Genomic DNA, 22,747 nt, shown 5'->3' on the forward strand with positions numbered 1-22,747 from the left:
TATTGATTTTCTGTTCCTATGTGTAATTCTTACTGAGTAATCAGAGGCTAAAGGAAAAAGACTACTACTCATGGTTGCGAACGCGAGCACTGTAACTCCTTCTTGGACTTTAAAGGGCACAGATTATGAATACATATTAATTCACAGGCTTGTCCTTGTAGTAGAAAGTTATGGGAACATATTTTAATTTGTTAAATTGTGCCGAGAAAATATATAAGCTGACATATGAATTCCCTCTATACACACAGAGAGGGATGCATTTCTAACAATAAAATGTGAACTTCACGTGAAATATCTGAGCTTAGAATTTGGTCATTTCCTGGCTTTTGTATTTTGGTTATCATTATTTAAAAAAGCATAAGCACCTCTCTTTGAACAGGCTAAGCTGTCCACTGTCTACAAAGGATTCCTTCTGAAAAGCGGCCTTTCCCTCTTTTGTGGGCTGCTTTCCCTCTTCAAACAAATAGCAGTGTTAGTTAACTGGCTCTTTGTGCGACTTGAGTGTTGAAAATACTTAGAAGTCTGGTTGCAGATAACCTGATATTTGATATAATATTAATGTGATCTGCCTAATCTCAAAGATTCACTTCCTAAATTCCCAACAACTGTATCAGCTCCACAAATTCAGTAAAACACTTTGGAGAGGGTGGCAGCCCTGCTAAGTCTAATTTGATTTTAAAAATGACTCAGAGATTTAGTTTAACTACATTATAGCGGTTGATGGTGGGTTAAATCAAAAAACAAATATCAACCACAGAAAGTCATGTGCACACTCTATCACTCTCTCTGAGACATGACTGAAACCCTTGGGCAAAACATGGCACAAAAGGCAACGCACTAACACAATGAGACATTTGATGGGCTCTGCAGAGGATGAGAAATTATCTCTCAGATGTCCGTAAAATGTGGAAACAAATCTTCTCATAGATGTTAGAAAATAAATAAATCAAGCATATAAACAAAATATTCATGATTAAATAAAATTTTAGGTGATTGAAACTGACTAGCATTTTACAATATTAATGCTAATGGAATATTGTAGGCTAATTTACATATTTAACAGCTCCCATTAAAAAAGAAAAAAGGAGCAGAATGCAGGAAGGAGAAGTAAGTGGAAAAGTCCAGCCACACACGATAAGGAGTCAGGACAGGAGAGACATCAAATCAGTCAGAAATACACAAGAGCAGTTGCTAATGCTGCGTCAGGAAATAAGGTAGTTAGAGAAAGGTTGCAATCTAAAGAGAAAACACTTTTAGGAAATGGCAAAATTAAAACAGAAGTAGATATGTAAAATAGATGAATGAAGACAAGGTCTTCCTGCACCAAGGGAGTTGTTTAGGAGAAACAGTGTCCGTTTGTGGCCAGCGATAATACTTTCCATTCAATAGAGTTTGCAGCTTGCTGATTCATATGATTGCAGGCTGGCGCCCTGCTGGCGAGCCTCTCCACTGAAATTAAATCCACTCTCTTCAGTTATAAATTATAATGCTCTATAAACAACACTCCCATTGGGAATGGGGGAGGGAGAGAGAGGGGGAGGGAGGGAGGGAGGGAGAGAGAAAGAGAGGAAGAGAATGAGAGGAACAAGTGAGACAGAAGAGGCAGGCAGGGAGGGAGGCAGGGAGGGAGGGCAAGCTTGCTTTCTGCACAGCCCACTCACTGTTTCATGTCCTGCTCTTCAGCAACAAACAAGGCGAGCAGTCCTCCACACGGCAGGCACTCTGCTGTAATTCATACACTGTTTGATGTGGCGCCCAGAAAGGAACATGGGATAGTAACGCGAGTCTAGAGGGAAAGCACTTAGGAGGCGGTGAGTACTCCCGCACAAGGAGAGAAAGCCCGTTTCATATATGGATTTTTTTCAAATATATTATTGAATAGATCTTTGGAGTCTCCTGGGACAGCCAAAATGAATAAAATCCTGAATTCTACTTAGATAAATCAGACCACCACGTTGGGCATCTTTTCATATCCAAATCAATAGGAGATAGATGTCCCCTCCCCATAAGATGCACAAGAAAAGCAAAGAAGGAGGAACACAGAGTTAAAAATAATCAATCCCAAATGGCTTCAGACGCAGAGTCCAGAGCAAAGACGATGGTCAATGATCTATCTGATCACCATCGCAGCCAGAGATGGACATGTCTGTCGTCTTGTTAGGACATCTACTTCAGAACTCAATGCTCAATTAGTGTGTGATGGTATAGCTGCTTAGAAACTTCAGAGACTATTTCTTCCAGAGAGAGTTTTCAGATGGGGTGGGAGGAACAACCCCACAAAGACTAAATCAGCCAAGTACTCTGTGAAGGGACCTACTGCTGACCTGTCCGCATGCAACCAGTTCCCAGGCTAACCTGGAGCCACAGACCACATTCTTCAATGCAGCATGTGAGCCTTCAAAGGGTTATATATGCTCCAATGAAGGGAAAAGAATAATCCATTAGCTGCCACCTAGTACCCCAAGTTTTACTCCACAACATTACTCATCAACTACAAAAAACACATTTGCAGATTTAAAAAAAAAATCAGCCCTGCAATCCCTTCCCAAATGCTGAAGCTGGACATAAAAATAAAGGTGGGGGAAGGAGCTAGAGAGAGGGAGTGGGAGGGGCAAGCTGTCAAACACAGGTATAAGGATGGCCTGGGAAAGGGGCCATCGACAGAGATGCCACCACCAGTGGGGATACAGGAAGCAGGCCTCCACAAGCTACAGCTCCCATTTCTCCACTTTTATGTGTGTACAGAGCAGACACTGCTCTAAGTTTACCCCAAAGAAGCAGACAGAAGAGATGTCACCTTCCCTGAAGCCACAGAATAAAAAAAGAAAAAGAAAAGAAAAAGGACAGGCAACTGCCATTCCAAGTTTTGGCTGGAAGTATTTTTACCTGGTTAAATTCCAATCCCTGGATAGAAGACTTTAAAATTAATATCACTGACCCAAACCTTAATCAGAGAATTAAGACTTGGTAAAAACTCTAGGTTTCTTCTTTTTGATATTCTCTCTCTCTCTCTCCTCCCCCCTCTCTCCCCCTCCCCCTCCCCGTTTTAAACATGTCTGGCTGACTGACTGTCTCTGCTTTGTCTGTGGCGCACACCAAGTAAATGATTTGCTGACAGGTGAGGTTCAGCGGCTGCCTTTCCCTCTGAGCCTGGTGAGCATGTTGGGAAGAGTCATTTAAGTCACTTAAGACAATCCCATGAAAAGTAAAGCTCCATTCTGAAATAAGAGTATAAGTTAGAGTTTAAAAATAAATTAAATAAAGGAAACATTAAAAGATAAATGGCGCAGGATGCTCTGTGGCTGAGGTAATCGGAGTGGAGAGGGGAGGAGGGTTACGTTAATAAATGATTAAAAGGCCTTAACAAGGGCCTATCAGGTTGACCAGGAAAGCATTCCTCTGCCCTGCTCCTCCCCCAGACCACCTTTTTTACATTTGTTCTCAATGCAGATCAATATGGTTTTCATTTGCTGATTTCCATAATGCCGTATGTGATCTGCCAGCCTGACATAATGAAGCTGGAAAGAGCTGAAGTCATTCGAACGTTCTCGCTTGCATGACTGTCGCCAGTTCTCCAAATGCCTGTTATCCGAGAGCCAATATCTCCCTCCTGCTTATTGACAAATACCAGAAAGGTTTGCCTTGGGGCAGACATCAGAATCCAGTCCTGGGTGGCAGATCTATGTTGAAATTCAGCTAAAAAGCACCCTTCCTCAGTAGCTCCTTTTACCTCATCACGTTAACTGCGGCTTAGCTTGGTTAAATGAGGAAAAAAAAGATTTAAGTGTGAATTATCCATTTCTAAATGCAAATGCTCTGTTTCTTGATCAAATAATAAATCTATAAAAAGAAAGCATGAATACTTGACAGGGGGTGGGGGAGGGGTGGTAACCAAAGCCCAGGGACTAGTGACTGCTCCAGGCCACGTTTTCCAGGAGAAACAGCATAAGAACCTTCGTTAAACTTTATGTAAAAACTAACAATTATAAGTTTTTTCACACTTTGCTAAACCCAAAGTGTGGTTTATGCATGGAACCACATTCTTAACTCTAACACACACACACACACACACACACACACACACACACACACAGTCTCTGTCTCTCTTTCTCTCTCTCTCTCTCTCTCTCTCTCTCTCTCTCGCTCTCTCTCTCTCTCTCTGTAGGTCTCCTATACCTTCTTCATCATACAGTAACATGGGTTTGCTGAAGTCATCCCACGAATCACTTGTATATTCTTTAATTTCCTATTAAAAATCCTCTCATTGTTTGTTGATCACCTTTCGAGGCTGGGAAGACAATTCCTTCAAATGGTACACTTCTGAAATGAACTCTTTTGTCTTTTGCAAACTAAAACCCATAGCAAATGAAACTAGTAAGTGCGCAAGGTAAGGACAATGGGTCAACATTCCCACTGCAGGGACGGAGATGCATTCAGTGCCAGTGTCTGCATTTATGACACAAGTCACTTCTTCTAACTTGAACACATTGAATAAGAAGCTGGGCTGTGGTGGCGCACACCTTTAACCCCAGCATTCAGAGGCAGGTGGGTCTCTGTGATTTCAAGGCCAGCCTTGTCTACAGAGAGGGTTCCAGGACAGCTAGAGTTATGTAAAAAGCTACACAGTCACTCCTTTTTTAAAACAACAACAACGAAGACAACAAAGCCCAAAAGCCAATGGTGGCAGTTAGATCCTACACTGGTTTTAAAAAAAACAACAACTCTACACCAAGTTTTTTTTTGTTTTTTTGTTTTTGTTTTTGTGTTTTTCGAGTCAGGGTTTCTCTGTGTAGCCCTGGCTGTCCTGGAACTCACTCTGTAGACCAGGCTGGCCTTGAACTCAGAAATCCACCTGCCTCTGCCTCCCAAATGCTGGCATTAAAGGCGTGTGCTACCATGCCCAGCTTCACACCAAGTTTTAAAATCAGTTAGGTTTCCAAATATTAAGTGCATTCCAACCTCTGCTCATGTCAGCAACATGAATTTTTCTCTTTCTTTCCCCCTCTTCTCTCTTCCTTCCTTCTTAGCTTCCTTCCTCTTTCCATCTGACGTCAAGCTGTCTCAAGGAAAAAAAAAAAGGCAGTGTGATAAATATGTTAGGAGACCAGGGTGGTCCATGGAGAAGAGCAGTCCCTGAGCTTCCACAAGTGGATGAGAGTGTTGCTGTTATCAAAAGCTTAAAGCAGACTAACAATGAAGCATGTAAAACAGTTATTTTTAGAGCAGGGACTGTCCAGTTTTGGTGTTGGTTGCTCATTTTCCTGGAAAATAGCAGCAGATTCTGCCCCCAAATGGGAGAAGAGCAGTTGACATTACCACAACAATTTACTGTAGAAGCTGACGAGTTGCCTGTGAGGTTTAGGAAAATGAATCAAAAGGAAAAAAAGGAGGAAGGAAAGCGAAGGAAGATTGCAAAGGCACAAGATGCCAGCCAACCAGCACTTGGGAGGTTGAGGCTGGAGGGCGTGGGCTCGAGGAGTTGAGGCTATCCAGGAACAATATTGTCATGGCTGGGGTCCAGGGGCACAGAGATGCTGGAGAGAACACATTTCAGGGAACCTCTGCCATTTCGAAACTGAGTGAATAGAAGTTGCTGTTAACACTGGGGCTTGGTGAGGCTGGGAATGTTTTCGGGGTAGCATCTTTTAAGCACATTGAGCCCCCTCTTCCTGAGGCTCAGAATAAAAACAATGATTAAAATAGCATGAAGGAGAGGTAAGATGGCTTAGCAACAGATAAAGGTGCTTGCTGCCAAGTCTGACAACCTGACACCCTGAGCTCAATCCCCAGAATCCCAGGGTGGAAGGAGAGAACCAGGTTCTGCAAGCTATCATCCGACATCCCCACCTGTGCCTCAACTCTGGTGCTGCACTCCCCCTCCCTGGACAAATAAATGAATGGAAAAAGGGTTTCCAGGAAAATGAGCAACCAACATCAAGTATGTCTTAGAACTCACTCTGTAGACCATGCTGGCCTTGAACTTAGAGAATTCTGCCTGACTCTGACTTATGAGTGCTGGGACTAAAGGTGTGTGTCACCACCACCTAGCTAGGGAAAAAAATGTAAAACTAAGAAAAGAGAGAGAGAAAGTTCTATTGCCGATCGATGAACCAGGATGAAAGGTTCCTGTGGCGCCCTTGAGACCAGTGGAGCTGGAGCGGGGTTCCTTAGAAGAGAAACCCTGATTGCCATGATCAGAGAGGGGCTCCTAGGGGATGGCAATGGTGTCAGGAAGGAAAGACCTGCTATTCTGTGAAACAAGGATGGAGAAAACACTGAAAGTTCTTTCCAGAAGAAAACAACAACAACAACAACAAAAACAAAAACAGAAGGAAAAAAAACCAAAAAAACCCCAAAAAACTCGATATAGAAGGACAGAGGTGTTTTATTTTATTTATTCTATATGCAGCCTAGGCTAGCCCAAACTTGTCATTCTCTTGCTTCAGTCTCCCAAGTGCTAGAATTGTGGAGTGTCTACCATGCCTGATCAGAAAGTGTTTTTAAAAAGGAATGAGGAAAGGTATGGATCCCATGTGGTATTAAAACAACAACAACAATAATAACGCCAGGCCAACAACCAATGGTTTCCTGCAGAGGGCATCTATGCTGAGAGGAGGCAGGCCTGCCTCAACCAGGCTGTCACTCAGCACTCTGTATGGAGACAGGATGCTGTGGAAAGACCCATGAGTTTGGAAGTTATAGCTTCCTCTCTTTTGTTTTTCTGAAAGATAACTTCAATATTTTACTGCTATCTTAAATTTTAAACAAACAAACAAACAAAAAAGCACAGGGGAGGCTGTGGCACTATAGTGCTCACTCAGGGATGTGGCACTGTAGAGTGTGCTCCCTAGAGATGTAGCACTGTGAGTGTGCTCCCTCAGAGATGTGGCACTGTAGAGTGTGCTCCCTCAGAGATGTGGCACTGTAGAGTGTGCTCCCTCAGAGATGTGGTACTGTAGAGTGTGCTCCCTCAGGGATGTGGCACTGTAGAGTGTGCTCCCTCAGAGATGTGGCACTGTAGAGTGTGCTCCCTCAGGGATGTGGCACTGTAGAGTGTGCTCCCTCCGAGATGTGGTACTGTGAGTGTGCTCCCTCAGGGATGTGGCACTGTGGAGTGTGCTCCCTCAGGGATGTGGCACTGTAGAGTGTGCTCCCTCAGAGATGTGGTACTGTGAGTGTGCTCCCTCAGAGATGTGGCACTGTAGAGTGTGCTCCCTCAGAGATGTGGCACTGTGAGTGTGCTCCCTCAGAGATGTAGCACTGTAGAGTGTGCTCCCTCAGAGATGTGGCACTGTAGAGTGTGCTCCCTCAGAGATGTGGCACTGTAGAGTGTGCTCCCTCAGAGATGTGGCACTGTGGAGTGTGCTCCCTCAGGGATGTGGCACTGTAGAGTGCTCCCTCGGGCTGTGATCCTGGCAAGGCCAGGACAATGACAGTGAAGTTTAGGGTTATCTGCCTTTCTCCTCTGCTCATCATCTACTGCTCATGTGATGTCATGGTCAGCATTCTTTAGACATGTAGATGGCAGCCACATCTTCTTCCTGGTTTTAGAACCCTCCTTACCAGTGGTTTTCAAGCTTCTTAATGCTGCGGCCCTTTAGTACAGTTTCTCATGTGGTGATCCCAACCATAAAATTATTTCTTTGATACATTTTAACTGTAATTTTGCTACCGTTAAGAATCATAATGTAGCCCAGCGGTGGTGGTGCACGCCTTTAATCCCAGCACTTGGAGGCAGAGGCAGGCGGATTTCTGAGTTCGAGGCCAGCCTGGTCTACAGAGTTCCAGGACAGCCAGGGCTATACTGAGAAACCCTGCCTCGAAAAACAAAAAACAAAGCAAAACAAAAGAATCATAATGTAAGTATCTTATGTCTGACTTCTGAAAAAGGGTCTCTCAGCCTCAACGGGGGCGTCGACCATTTGTTGGTACAGAGGATCTCTGACCTTGTTGAACTATGTTGCCTGGATGGCTGGGACTTGCCACACTTCCTACAGAAAGAGTTCCTTGTCTTGCACGGGAATCCTGTGGTCCAGCCCATGAGCTCTGCATCCACAGGTGCTAAACAGTGGGTCCCTGGAGGCAATGAGGAGGTGTGCACAAGTTCTTAACCTTTAAACTAACAGTGGTAATGTAAGACTTAGGAAGAGTTAGTAAGAGCAGGAACAAACTGTTGTCACTTTCATTTTCAGGGACACACTAGAAGGGCAGGTGAAAGCTTATGGTCTCGAGGTGACTCCACTGAAAGCTCTTGCTTGAGGGCCACATCTGAGATTCGCTCCCCTTTCGCCAGGCTCCCAGAGAACTCAACTACAAAAGGAGGTTTGAGCAAGGGGAAAGAACCAATATCAGGAGCTCATGGAAGGATTTCTAGTCACGGTCAGTGAGTGAAATGAAATCATGAGGTAAGAGACGTATTAGTGATGCTAAGGTCAGGACCAGGTCAGGATGTGTTAAGACAGAGGAGGCCTGTCATGGGATCAGAGGCAGCCTCGTGACTCAAAAACATTTTGAATTTGGCCTCAGTTTCCTTAACTCTAAATATACCTGCCACCAAATCTAATTATTATTAATTACACGAAGAGGAACTGAAGTCTAGTGTCTGGAGGGGCAGATCCAAGGCAGACTGCAGACCTTTTCCATCTTCGGGGATGGCACTGGTGGCAGCGCTGCTTGACCCAGAGCAGGGAGAACTCCGTCTCACACATCTCCGACTGTTCCCACTTTCCACTTGGGTGGTGGTTATTATTTTTAATGTATTCCTACTGCAGTAAGTCATAAATAAGCTTACCTATTCAAATGACCACAATAAATGATGCGGAGTAGCACACAGGCCGTGAGCAGCAAAGACCCAGAAGGCAACACTTAAAACATAAACTGCCAACAGTAACCTGATCAGGTTTCATAAATCAGAGCAGCAATGGCCCTAAAGAGTGGCAATGAGCGCTCCAGTAATTGCAGCCTCCTGTCTAGGAGCATACTGTAAAAATAGCCACAGTAAGCAATCCTCCTGGCCAATCAATAGACTCCTATTAACCTCCTGGCCAATTACAGGATGATTGCCTAAGCAAACAAAGAATTATTGGCTGTTTAGTTGGGACTTTATTCAGGCCCCCTCTTCCCCTGTTTCTCATTCTGTTCCGCCTCTCCTACCCACCCCCTTTCCTGTTAGGAAAAAACATCTGCAAACACCTGATATTCATCTAAGTCCCTGCAGTTGTACAGTCTTGTTAAATTGTTACCACCTTTTCCACAAGCAGTTTTGGCAATTAACCTCGTGGCCAGAGACTTCAAAGAAAACAACTGTTGAGTTTAACCTCTCTGAGCTACCATAGATTCTTTTATGATTTTTCCTGAGACACTTTCATCCACAGAGGAAAAATGCAGACTGATAAAAATTAATGTTTATTTTAATATTTGCTTAATTTATTAAGAAGGCAAATGCCACAGACGTTGGGCCACAGCAGGATTCACTGAGTCTCCTCGCTACCACAGAATGGGGGCTTATTTTAATTTACATTCCCAGAGCATGTGTGTGCTCCTTTGCTCTTCCACAAAGCCTACGCTTGCTGGAACCCAAGGATTTGATACATTTGACCCCCTCTTGCCCTTGTTCACAAATCTCTCATATGTTTTTCAAAACTGTTTAAAAGTTCAGGATGAAAAATGCATGTGAAATGAATGCTAAGAACCCCAGTTGCCATTAAAAATCTATTTTCATTTTATATTTTTACCCTCGCAGATACACTTTTTACCTTAAAAGCAGGGCTAATCCCCCAATTCTCATGAGAATAAACTACTTGCAATAAAGATCAAAATATATGACTGGGCAAGCAACACAATTCTTCTCCAGTAATCGTGGAGCCTGTGTATTTCTACCCAATTTATGCTGTGTAACCAGCCCTGTCCAGCTGTGGACAACAGCAGCCATGGGCCTATTCTACCAGCTGAAGGCAGGCTTGTGGAGGTAGGGTGTATTAACTCCTTCAGGCTACAGAGTTCATTTAGGATTTTAATAAAAGTGATTAAATATTTAGTAGAATCTGAGAACTACGGAAGCCTCCTCTCTCCCTGGCAATGTGAAGCCTTGGAAAATTGCCACTCTTATGAAATCTGAAGAACTCTGCTAATGATGTGGAATATTCATACTGAGATCTAGACATGAACATGAGGTTGACAGAACAAAAGTGTAGCAAAGTTGAAAGAGCTTTTGTTTGATATTTACGGTCACCAACATCGATATGCTTATAATTAGTTCCACCAAAGCTATATGTAACTGCTTCTCAAAAGATGACACTCTGTGGTGCAATACCGTCTGATCTGACAATCCAGTTAAGGGCCTCCATAGGACAAAACAGCAGGTACTACAAGAGCACCCAAGCATTGAAGAGCGGAGATGGAGGCACAGTAGTCTGCAGGGAGTCAGAACAATGTAGATTCCCCATGAAGTTCCTCGTTCACTGGTCTGTGAGCAGCCAAGCATAGCACTGGGCCTATAAGGGAGACTGGGAGAATAGAATGGAGTTGTGTGCATAAGACAAAAACCACTGAACTATTTTTAAAATGGGAACCATCTATAAAAATGTGAATCCCCTGTCTCTCTTGACTAATAAAGGGTCTGGCAAAAATGGGTCTACAAATCCACACCAGTACTGTGGGATGGATGAGGAGCAAGCTGGAGCCCCTGCCACTAAGCCTGGCCTACCCTGCTCTAACTCTCTTATACATGCTAGAAGAACTGTCTAGCACATAGCATTCAGTACATGGTACTCAAAAGGGGTCTTCAATAGCTGCAATGCCAACTCTATTTGAGGAAAGCATAGAGATGGTTAGGATATTTGCAAGGCAGAGAATGTACCACCTTCTGGACACAGTGGAATGTGTGAGGCACATATAAGGTCTCATTTTATTTGATACTACTTTTTTGAGACAGGATCTGTGCTGTCAAGTTTTATGTCCATTTGACATAAGCTAGAGTCATCAGAGTGGAGGGGGCCTCATTTGAGAAAATGCAACTAGGCTATAGGCTAGACAGTACAGCATTTTCCTAATTTACGATTGATGGGGGAGGCCAGCCTACTGTGGATGGGACCCTCCCTGGGCTGATGGTTCTGGGTTCTATAAGAAAGCAGGCTGATCAAGTCATGAGGAGCAGGCCAGTAAGCAGCACCCCTCCATGGCCGATGCATCAGCTCCTACCTCCAAGTCTCTGCCTTGCTTGAGTTCCTGTCCTGGCTTCCTTCAATGATGAATAGTGATACAGTGTAAGCCCAAAAAACCTTTTCCTGCCCAGTTGCTTTGACTGTGATGTTTTATTGAGCAATAGTAATCCTAACTAGGACAGGGTCTCACCCTGTAGATCAAGCTAGTCTTAAACCTCCTGCCTCAGCTTCTTGAGTCTAAGGGGGAAATACATGAGCCATGATGCCCAGCTCTATACCCAAGAATTTCCTAAAACTTCCATGTTCCCTAGCTAAAATTCCCATAGCAATAAGAATGTTACAATGTTTCTTGTGGAATTTGGTAAACCTAGAATTGGTTTTGGATAAGGACTCTTAGCCCTCAGGTGTGTCTCTTCAGACAACTGGGAAATGGCTAGTCTGAACCAGGGAACCAGGTGAGTGACATTGAAGACCAAGGCCTGAGAAGTAGGTGCCATTAGCTCTGCCTTGATAAGGACAGGGCTGGAGGTAAGAGAGCTTGTTGCTCTTTTAGAAGATCTAAGGCTGGCTCCCACAGACCATGTTCAGTGACTCAGAGCATCCTTTAACCACCATTCTGGAAGTCCAATACACTCTTGGGACATAATCCCTCCATAGCATACAACCACACAAACATGCACACGTGCATCTTGTCATAGGCGCACAACTGTGCAGTTTCCTTTCCTTCAGTTGGTTTCCCTTAGAAATAGTGTTTCTCAGTCACAGTTCACACATTCTCAACATGTGGGTTCCAAAATGGGGGCTTGGTTGTCCATTGCTGACAGTTCCATCCTTGTATTGGATGTGAGGAAGGAGAAAGAAGAACACTAGTGTACACGCAGTCTAGAATCCAGTCTGTCCCCAACCTCGGGTTTCTTTCATGTCAGCCTTTCTAAGCCCCCTCTGCCAGTGGAGCTCAGGAGTCAAGGGTAGCACTAAGGGGATAACCGGGAATGTTGTGAGGACGTGGGCTGCACTGTATCAGGGACTGAGACATTAGAAAATATGTTTTGGAAAGCAGGTTTCCCGGAAGCCCAAACTGGTAAAGTAAGCCACCCTGGAGCTGAACCTCCACAGCTTTGTGGTGATTACACACAGGGTCAGTCTTTCCTGGAGGGAAAGTCCAGCTGCAGGAGGATATAAGGTTCTGGTACTCATGAGGCAGAGGCAGGTGGATCTGTGTGAGTTTGAAGCCAGCCTGGTCAACACAGGGTGTTTCCTATGCAAACAAATATCATCCAAAAGCCAAGAAGAAAAGAACAGGCAGTCTTGTTGAGGAGTAGCCTGGAAGAAGACAGTTGGTGGTTTGTGCAAACTAGTGGCCGGGGCAAGAAAAATAGGTCTCATATATACATGAAGTTCAATCAAATCTAAAACTTCCTCTGTCTACTCTTGTTAGAAAGTTCTTTCAATAATCAACTGACCTCTCTAGGGAACACAATTCCTGGTTATTCTCATGGTAACATGTAGCAGTATGATTCCCTCTTAATTTTCATATTCTTGTTTGACCCTCAGTCGAGGGGAGGGCTATTTGTGCTGAACATTTAAGCACCATTTTTAAAAGCAACATTAAATGACACGAGGGCCTGGTGCTATGCTACACAGTTGAGTGAACTCCTGCACAGATCAGCGAGATGGCTGGAGATGCCTCTCTCCGTCTGTTTTTCATCTCCAAAGTCTATGTATTCAGCAGAGTGTGAAGAGAGCCTCTCTTCCCCTCCCAACCCTCTCCCCACGGTCCTCCCCAGCCCCCACCTCTCTCCAGAGCCCCGCAGCAGAAAGCAGGAACTAGAGCAAATGCTTTTGTGAATTAAGAGATCTCGTGAGCGTAAATTTGGTCAGGCTGCTCCCTTCTGCAGGCCAGCCCCTGCTGCTGCCCCAGGATGTGAACTGTCAGTTTGCATAGCTGGTGATGAGTTGCAGAGCCATCAGCAAAGGTGAGGACGGCAGGAACAAGAAGGATGCAAGACTGGTGGAAATCATTTCACAAGGAAAATTTCAGCCATCAGTGGGAGGAAGCTTTGAAAAATGCTGCCATTTCCGAGTCAGAATGAAGGAAAAATTAAATTACTGCCGGTGAGGCGAGCCAAAGATGCATCTTCCTCCAGGGAGAGGTTTGATAATGGTAAACACTTGACAGCTGGCCTGAGTTGTTATCTTGTTCTAACAGTTGTTATGGTCTAAATGAATATTTCTGATAAGGGAAGAGAAGGAAAAATTTAAACACTTAAATATTTTTAAGTTTTAAAACATACAGTGCTGAGCCAAACAGGTTTGGGTCACTTTGTCACTAGCCACTACTGTCAAGGCTGTGATGACAAGACTGGAGTTTTACCGATAACAGGATCTCAGCTAATCCATAAGAAACAATTCTTTGATGTAAATCAACTTACTAAGAAAATATTTTTAACCTTTGGCTGCCTCAACAACCAGTAAGAAGCACTTCCAAGGGGGCATGAAAATGTCAAGAAAATAAAGTTATTTAAAACAGCTACAGGTGCTACATTAACAAACAGGTAGAAAATACTGTATTGTTGGATGAGCTTTGTAAGCTACTGACAACTGACAATCATCAGATTTCAAACTTTCACAGATCTTATTTTATTTCTTATAAAAGAATTAATCCATATACCTCAGAAAAATAACAGATTAAGGAACCAACATTTTAAATGTTCAAAAACAAAACGAAACAAAACAAAAAATCCTATTTATTGGGTCACTGGCAATTCCACAATCTCCCCCCCCCCAAATTTAGAAATCCTGGAGGGACGTCTTGTTTTAAATCTCCTGCTTTGCTCCTATAGATAGCAAATGAAAAGAGGTCTGAGTTGCTGCCCCGAGTCTTCCCAGCACAGGATCAGCCACAGTGTCTAGACATCTGTGGACGGTCACTGGACAGGTGGAGTCCCTTGCCTTCCTTATACGAGTTGCTATTATGTCTTTACAAAGAGAAGTGGAGTCCTGAGAGTGCCCTCAGGACCCTCAATCTACTGAAACAGTGACAGTCCTAACTTATCCTGCCTTGTGCACTCCACTAGACTTGAGATGGCCAGTGGCCAAGAAACGAAACAGGGTGGGGGGAGGGCGATGCAGAAATGCTGGAGAGGAAGGGCTAGGAAATCTTGCACAGAAGATTATTAAAAAATTAATTTTCATGTCTTTCTTCAACATGATTTGATTGTTAATTGCCTAAAATAGAATCAGCATAAGTAAGGGACTTCATTATTTAATATGTAGAAAAACTCCATGGAGTCCTAACTTGGTGTTCCACATTCGGTGTCTAGCCCATCAGTTTGGGGACATTTTGTATCTTTTTGTGACAGAGTACACTTTAGCATGCATTTGTAAGCACTATGCTCTGTCCAGAGGAAAACTTTAGCCGAATCCTTTCCCCTAAGTATCTTTGCAAACCAAAATCAGAGGATGTATCTTTACTTTGTATTAGTGGAAGTCAGAATTTCATCCCCTCCCCAACTTCATCCCTGACCTGCCTTAATATGAAAGTATATAAATTGATATTAAAGTATGGTATTTTAAGAATGTTTCAAAGTAAGGTCAAACTGGTGTTAAGAACCCTACTGGTGAAGGCTGAAACAACAGTCTGGCTGAGCAGTCTTAAGTGCAGCTGCCTCCAATTACTAAGCACATCTTAGCCTTGCTTTCTACTGAGGAAACAATGCAACCAAGGCCTGCAGTCAAAAAGTAAAGTCAGAGAACTTACTAACAAGACAAATTGGACAAGTGTCAGGGTGCTGTGGCCGTCCCAGCCAGACACTGTTACCTGACTCTCACCAAGGATGAAGCCAAGAGCAAATACTAGAGAGAATGCTTCTGACAGCAATCTCTAAGAACCTGTAACACTACACCAATGCAGACACCCCTACAGCATCAAAGGTTGCTCACAAATACATTGATAGAAACAAAACAAGATAAAGCATATAGTCTATCCTGACACCAACAGCCGCCACACTGGGCCATCCTGCTGCATCCATACCCCTATTTCCAGTCTCCAAATCCACATATCATCAAGTCCATTTTGTCCAGTCCAGTACACAAAACACCATAGATCATCCAAGCACACTATTTCATATCGACTGCCCCTTCCTGCCTTCACTTGCATTCCAAACTCCCTCATGACAACACCCTATCCCAAGTGAAAAATCTTTGGCTAGTACAAACTTGTATCCCTGGAAACACAAAAACGGAGGCCATTTAACTGATATGCCAAATTTTAATTTTATACAAAGGTTGATAATGTCCATGACCCTTCCATTCCTAAAATTCTCTAAGGGCCAAAATGCATTTCAGTTTTCCCTTACCTAGTGCCATGTAAAGACAAACAGGAGGCAAGGCGCCAGCTTCAGTCACTCATGTCTGAGTGACATCTGGTCCTGCTGATGACTAACCCTGTCTTCTTAGTCAGACTATACATCCCTCTAGAGTCTTTTTTCTACAATGAACTTAATCCTCTAACTTCAAAAACTGAGCAGGCAAGAGGATTAAATGAGATAACCTATACAAATGTAATATCACTTCTTTCTCAAGGCTGCCCAACCTTCTGACATAGAAACCTGACATTGTCATTGTCTGAATTGGGGTTTCTATTGCTGCAACAACACACCATGATCAAGCCACTCAGGTGTAACCTGTGGGGTGCCAAATGTCACACAGATGTTTCACAGTAAAAGAATGGATATAAATTTTGTCCAAGAATTATCTACCTAGCTACTAATTTAAAAATCACAAACTAAAAGGTCTCCATTGACTAATAAGAAAGTTCATTTCTGTTTTGTTGTTGTTGTTGTTCTTTGGTTTTTTTTGTACATTTTAACTTTCAGAGATGGCTGAACACCAAAATACAAAATTGGAAAAAAGGAACTAGTATGTGGCTTTAACAAACTGTGACTAGAGAGCTTTGGTTATCTGGTAACTTAGTACACCAAGCTCTTAAATGGACATTCTTTCTTGACATCTTTCCCACATGTACTCCATCCTGTCACTAGGATATGCCACATTTCCAAACCTTCCTCTCTCCTCCCTTGTCCCCACGCTTCCAGCACTTCCCATCCAGTCTAGTCCTAACCTCCCCCGACATTCGGATCTCACCCCTCATCTTCTCTGATATGTATACAAAGCAGGCCTGTCCTTCCCCCAAATTAGTCCAGTATGTGTGGCTCTCGCCAGCAGGAGTTCTCCTCAATCTTCATTTTTACCTGTCAACATCCTCCATCCCTCACAGTCAGCTCTCAGTGGCGCCCTCTTCCCACTGAGGAAACTGACCAGCCATTCCTTCCCTTGCTGAGAGAGATCTGTCAGCCTGTTCTATGCTGAGAACTCTGTCAGCTTGTTCTATGGTTACCAGGATTTTGTTGCCAGCCACTGTGCCCTCTTCTCTTTTTTGTTGCCTCCCAGAGCAAGGAGCATGGCTCTGTGACTCACTGACCTGTGCTCTGCTACTCCTATGACACTGGGAAAGTTAATCAGTGGAACCATTCACACCTCTGTTCAGGCTGAGTAAACACGGGGACTCACTTAATGGAGCCCCTACATCAGCTTTGCCAACAAGAGGCCATTATGGTTCAGATTACAGACAAGGCTTGCACGCACCTCGGATGATATGAGTCCAGAATAGAAACGGGCAGCCAATCTCCCTCCTTTCTTAATTTTTTTTATTGAAAACAGATTTTTTTTTTCAATTCGGTATATTCTGATTATGGTTCCCCTCCTCCAAACCCTCCCCAATCACTCTGATCCGAAACTTATTTGCTCTCATTAGAATACTGCCAATGAGCAAAGACACAATCCCCACAAATACAGAGATGGTATTAGAAACCTCTCAGGCCAACTGCAGCCACTTATAACCTCCTGGCTTTACTGCAAAGGAAGAAGGGTCTTTGTACTTTCTCTCCTCTGTCTCTTAACAGTCTTGCTATGTAATGCTGGCTGACCTCAAACTCAGCAATTCCCCTGATTTAGCCTTCCAAGAGCTGCAATTCTATAATCCCATGAGACACCACACCTGCTTTATACATAGATTTCCCCCCCTTAATTTGGATCAAACGACCTATTAGTTTAAGGGAAAATGTGTACTGTTTAGATAAAAAAATATAACATATCCATAATCCAGAATTTGAAGCACAAGTAACTTATATGAAGTCAGCCTGGGAGAAAATATAAGTAAAAGGAAGATTATTCTTGAGAATCTAAGACTCAAAACCTAACATGTTTTCATTATACTTTAGTTGCTTTTTTTTTCTAGGCATAATAATTTAATGCGTACTTGTAAGCAAAAATATATATCGAGTGTCCATGTAACAAGCAGCTGGGTGAGGGGCCGCACACTTTCCAGCACTCAGGAGGTGGAGCTAGGGTGATCACTGAGCTCAAGGCCAGCCTGGGACATACAATTAGTCCCTACCTTTAAAAAAATCAAAATTCAAAGATTATAGTGAAAGTAGGACAATGCCTAATTTTATATATATATATATATATATATATATAAATATATATATATAATATATGGTTCCCCTCCTCCATATATATATATATATATATATATATATATATATCTCCTTTTCTGCTTGTAAGCCTGTAGTACTGACAAAAGCATATCAGCTACGGTCCCTTTCCATTCACTTTTGTGGAATAAATAATATGGGCATGAAAAGAATGTTCCAAGGTATTGGAACTTTTTTTCCCTGAAATTCTTCAGGGGGAAAAAAGGTCCAATAAGAAAAACTGCTAGTTTCCCACTGAATGCATAAACAGCCACCACATGTGCCGAGAGGCCAGAAGAAACAAATGTTCAAGCAACATACTTTTAGCTTCAAATAAGGAATTCTCTATGCCAACAACATTTCTTACTTGTCTCATAAATCATACCTATCATATAATCCAGATTCTCTTCAATGTCTTAACGCTTCCACTAAGCAGACCATTACTTTGTATTAATAATCAAATACAAAGACACACAAGACTTTTACTCAAAGAAGCTAAAAACTGTTGGAGAAACCCTAGACATGAACTTGCCGTGGCCAGAGAGGCCTGGTCTCCATGAGCAGGTCCAATCAGTCGTGTGTATCGAGGTAGCTCCACACGTTCCCAATACTCAGCACCACTATCTGTTCTTTGTACAGTATGGATGTGTCCAGCCTCTAACATACTAAGGTTATTAGAACTAAGGTTTGTGGTTTTATTGACATAGAGATCTGAACACTTATGTTGTCTAATATGATAGCTATTAGCAACTTATGGCTAAATGTAATTACAATGATATTAACCTGCTCCATAGATCCAGCACTCACCAGGTGTGTGGCACTGTCACAGAGGACAGTGCAGACAGCAGAGTGTTCCCATCATTACAGAAAGTTCCAGGAGACAGAGACACCCCAATTACCAGTTGCAGAGGTTTCATCTTAGCACCATTGTCTCAAAGCGCCACTGATAATGCCATGGACTCATTGTCTTTTAAGTTTTGTACACTGAGTATAAGACTGCTTATTCTCTACCACCTAAGCAGATGAAGACATGTGAGAGAAAATCAGCCCTGAGGACTCAAAACAAACTGCCATGTCAGCAATGAACCCATCTCCATTGTCCTAGCTTGGGTGGCGATGTCCCCAAGACTATTTGCTAAAAGCTAGGTTCTTGGAGGTGGTAGCACCTTCAAAAGATGGAGACTTATGTGATGGGCTTCCCTGTGGACATGTGCTCAAAGGTGACCCTGAAACCCGGACTCTTCCTGTTGTGCTCCCTAGCAAGGAGGCTTTGTCTTGCCAAATGCTCCACCCACAGGCCAGCCTTGCCATAGGCCTAAAGCAAAGGCTCCTGAGTGCTCCAAAACTGTGAGCCCCAGTAAACTTGTCTCTTTAGGAGTTGGTTTTCTTGGGCACTTTGCTCCTGGAATGGAAATCCAAGTGACAGAACTATTTACAGAACATGTGCAGAGTTGTCATGGTAAGAAATGGCATTTCACATTTTGAACAAAATCAATACAACTGTAGTTTGGGACACGAGTTGCTCAGATCTGCTATGTACATATACCATTTTAAGTAGGTACATGCATTTTTACCTAAAAAGGTTTACTGCATGGCAAACATCTGACCAATGTGTAACAGGGTTAAGCAGATGCGGGCTGTGGAAACAAGCACTAAGTCCTTTGAGCCTTGGTAGATGCTTGCTAGTTGTGTGCCATTTGAACAATATACTGGATTGTGTGATTTCTCCCCCCAAAGAAACAATAATTAGGTCATCTTTCATAGCCTACATTCATACTCAGGCTGAGAAACCTCATTCTAGAGAGAGACAGACAGACAAAACACGCTCCCAATCTTGAAATGCTCACAGCCAAAAGCAAAATGTAGCCAGGATGCTGTTTAGGGATGCACAGAGTAAGTGATGCTCGTGCCAAAAATTGGAAGCCATAATACAGGAAGGGATGGCATGGGCAGACATACAGAGAGTGTGCCGGAGTCTGGGATGAACCAGTTATTCAGAATGGCAAGAGGGAGAAAAGGAGGGAGGACAAGGAAGAGGCTTTGTACATCAAGTGTGGAGCTAACCTTTGCTTGGCAAGCACTTTCCATAAAGAGCCAGATAGAAAGACTAGCTGGGCCATATGGTGTCTGTTAACATTGCTCAACTCTGCACGTGGAGAGCGGCCGCAGATACGGACAGCACAAGGATGCCAACTGTGTGGCTGCCATCACCAAACCTTTGGGGATGAGCACAGACATGTGATCTCCGAGAATCGTCAGGGCTTATGAAACTCTTCTTCCTTTGATTTCTTTCCCTATCCTGTTCTTAGCCTCTGGGCTAAATATGAACTTGTGGTAGCAGTAGCTTGCCAGCCCCTGCTAGAGTGTGCACACAGGACTTCAAGGTGACAACTTCACTGGTCAAATAATAAATACAGCAGTGCAGCTGCCCTCAGAGCTCTGGAAGCACCGGGTATCTCGCAGCTATTTTGTGCTGAAGAACAAATGAGCATGACACATGACCTGTCATTATCTTCTCTGTGATACTTACAATGAGATGGGATGCTACTCAGGGGAATAAAAAGGCTTATTTCAGGCCACTGTGGTGAAATGACATTTACCTAATGCAGATACAAATTTTGTGTTAATTAGTGGGCACTTGACATTGATGTGATCTGATTAGTGGGGCAAAGTCAGCCTTAAACTAGCTCGACAGAACTAACATAGTATAGTATGCCCTTGAATTGTGAGAGTTAGAGAAGTGTCAAAAAGCACCAGCCAATGAGAAACCACTCAGAGTCACCTGCTCTACTCTGAGAATACTAACCACCTTAGAATGACCAACTAGTGTCCCCATGCGAATCCTGACACAGGGCATCTGACACATCATTTAAGAGCCTCAGTGCTCTTACCATATCACACAGCCCAGTCTTTATTAGGGACACAATGATGTAAGAAAATGGTATTAGATAAGATGTTTATACATTTATTTACAATTAACTATACATAAGTATATACTCAACTAATGTTAGCTCTCATTAACTTATAATGTAAGCACACGATCTCAGCTCCTTCCTCTTTCTAAAATGTTTCTCCCATGACGGTTTCCCCAACTTTGTAATATTTCTCTATAATTCTAGAACCAAAAAAAATCCAGAACTTTGTCTAGTCCAAATTTCTCATTTTAAGGATTAATTTTCTTTGTAATTACATATTTGAGTGCTACTGTCCTTGGCAGCTAGAAGAGGGTGCCAGGTGCCCTGGAGCTGGAGTTACGAGCAGCTGTGAGCTCCTTTACATGGGTGCTTGAAATCAGTCTCAGGCCCTTGCTAAGAGCAATACATGCTCTTAGCCATTTAGCCATCTCTTCAGACGAAGAGAAAATAATTGGCAAATTCATAGAGGAGGTGACACAACCTGGTCTTAAAGGTAAAGGCCTGGTTTGGAAAGTCTGGTAGAGGAGGAGGAAGAGAGCAGTCAGTGGGTTACGGCTTGGCTGAATAGCAGGAACAACTTGCAGTGTTCTACTGAACAAGAAGGTAAATGGTTGACAGTGACTGCTTGAAAATATCAAACTAGCAAGCAGGATTTTGAATGCTGCCTACACAAAGAGAGATCAATGGAAGAGGTGATGGATAAGATGGTTACCTGAGCATTACATGGAGTGTTTACTTAAAGTCATGCCATCTCCTTACCTGTTTATTACTACGTGACAACTAACCTTGTTCCTTTCTTTTAAACAGGATGTAGAGTGGCCTGTGGAGTTCTGGGTCCTGCCTCTATCAGTCTCAGTGGTCATCATCTAGGCACAAGGCTTCCCAAAGTTCCTCAGAGCATCTGATTCTTCATTTATTAAACGAAGATTAAATTAGAAGTGCCCAGAGAACAAAAACTACTGTACTTAACAAATATTTTTAAAATCATACATGTTCCTGTTACTACCAATCTAACTTATATTGATATTCTATGTCTTCCATTTCCCAAAGGAAGACATGTGTGTGTATATAGCACCTATGTTAATTCATAACATTGCTCTAACCTGTACTTGCCTCACTAAATCTAAAACTACTTTTTTTCCAATTAAGGCAAAAATCTCTCCCTTCGTGAGATAACTCCCCCTTCTTTGCTATATCCCTCAGTTTAAAATACCTTGTGGTCTTTAAATGCTTTCTTTAGGATGCCAGGTCATGGGCCAGTGTTGGGCATTTTCCTGTCTGTGGTTGACAGTGTCTCTTCACAGTGGATGGAGGGGTGGACTATGTCTTTTATTGATCTTTCCTTTGTCTATCTCCACTATGCCTTTTACAAAGGTGCTTAACAAAGTATGCAAAGGTGCTATACAGGTGTATTCATCTTTCTCCTTAGAGTACCGCCAGGCTTCCAGGTCACATACACTCTTCCCCAAGTGTAGCTATCGGTGAAATTTTGACCATTCAATGAAATCTTCTGATTCACTGTGCAAATGTAGCATAATTAATCTCTATTAGCATTGACCTTGCCATGTATACCATTGTTAGAGAACATTCCTAAAGAAAACAGAGTCTGGTGTTCACTTGGTGAGTGGTAGGTAGGCGGTCATCCATGTACAGACTTGAAATGACTGATTTATGAGATGCCCAAAGGCCAAGCTCAAGAAATGGTACTTCTCTGAGAAGTTCTCATTCGTGTTCTCAACTGTGGAATGGTGTCACTAGTCATGGGCATACTGTTACCTGCAAAGCTTTGACCCAGTCACGCTGAAAACTGTCAGTGGACCAGAATTGGTTTCTTTCTTTTTCCTCTGTCAGCATTCTCTCTTGTAAAAATACTAAGAAGGGAAAGTGATTATGGGCATCTAACATCAGATTTAGTAAAAATCACTAGAGAAAATATAAAGAGCAGTGTGATTTAATGATCTGAGAAAGTAGGCGAAAGTGTCAAGTCTAAAGAATTTTCAGTGGTTATAGGTTGGGGATGGAGCAGCTTGGAGGGGAGGGGAACACAGCAAGGCATCTGCCAGGGGTTAATCACAACCCTGCATGAAAAGCAGTTAACAAGTGAGAATCAGAACACCCAGGAGGAAAGGAAAGC

General features: G+C 43.0%; 1 protein-coding gene across 8 annotated transcripts in view; it reads right to left on the minus strand.

Moving 5' to 3' along the window:
• Positions 1 to 22,747, minus strand: part of Bcas3 (BCAS3 microtubule associated cell migration factor) — a 481,599-nt gene that overhangs the window by 192,327 nt on the left and 266,525 nt on the right. The window lies entirely within an intron of this gene.

This window comes from Mus caroli, unplaced genomic scaffold (assembly GCF_978045245.1).
Source record: "Mus caroli unplaced genomic scaffold, Mus_caroli_1 scaffold_13, whole genome shotgun sequence".
NCBI classification, from domain to species: domain Eukaryota; kingdom Metazoa; phylum Chordata; class Mammalia; order Rodentia; family Muridae; genus Mus; species Mus caroli.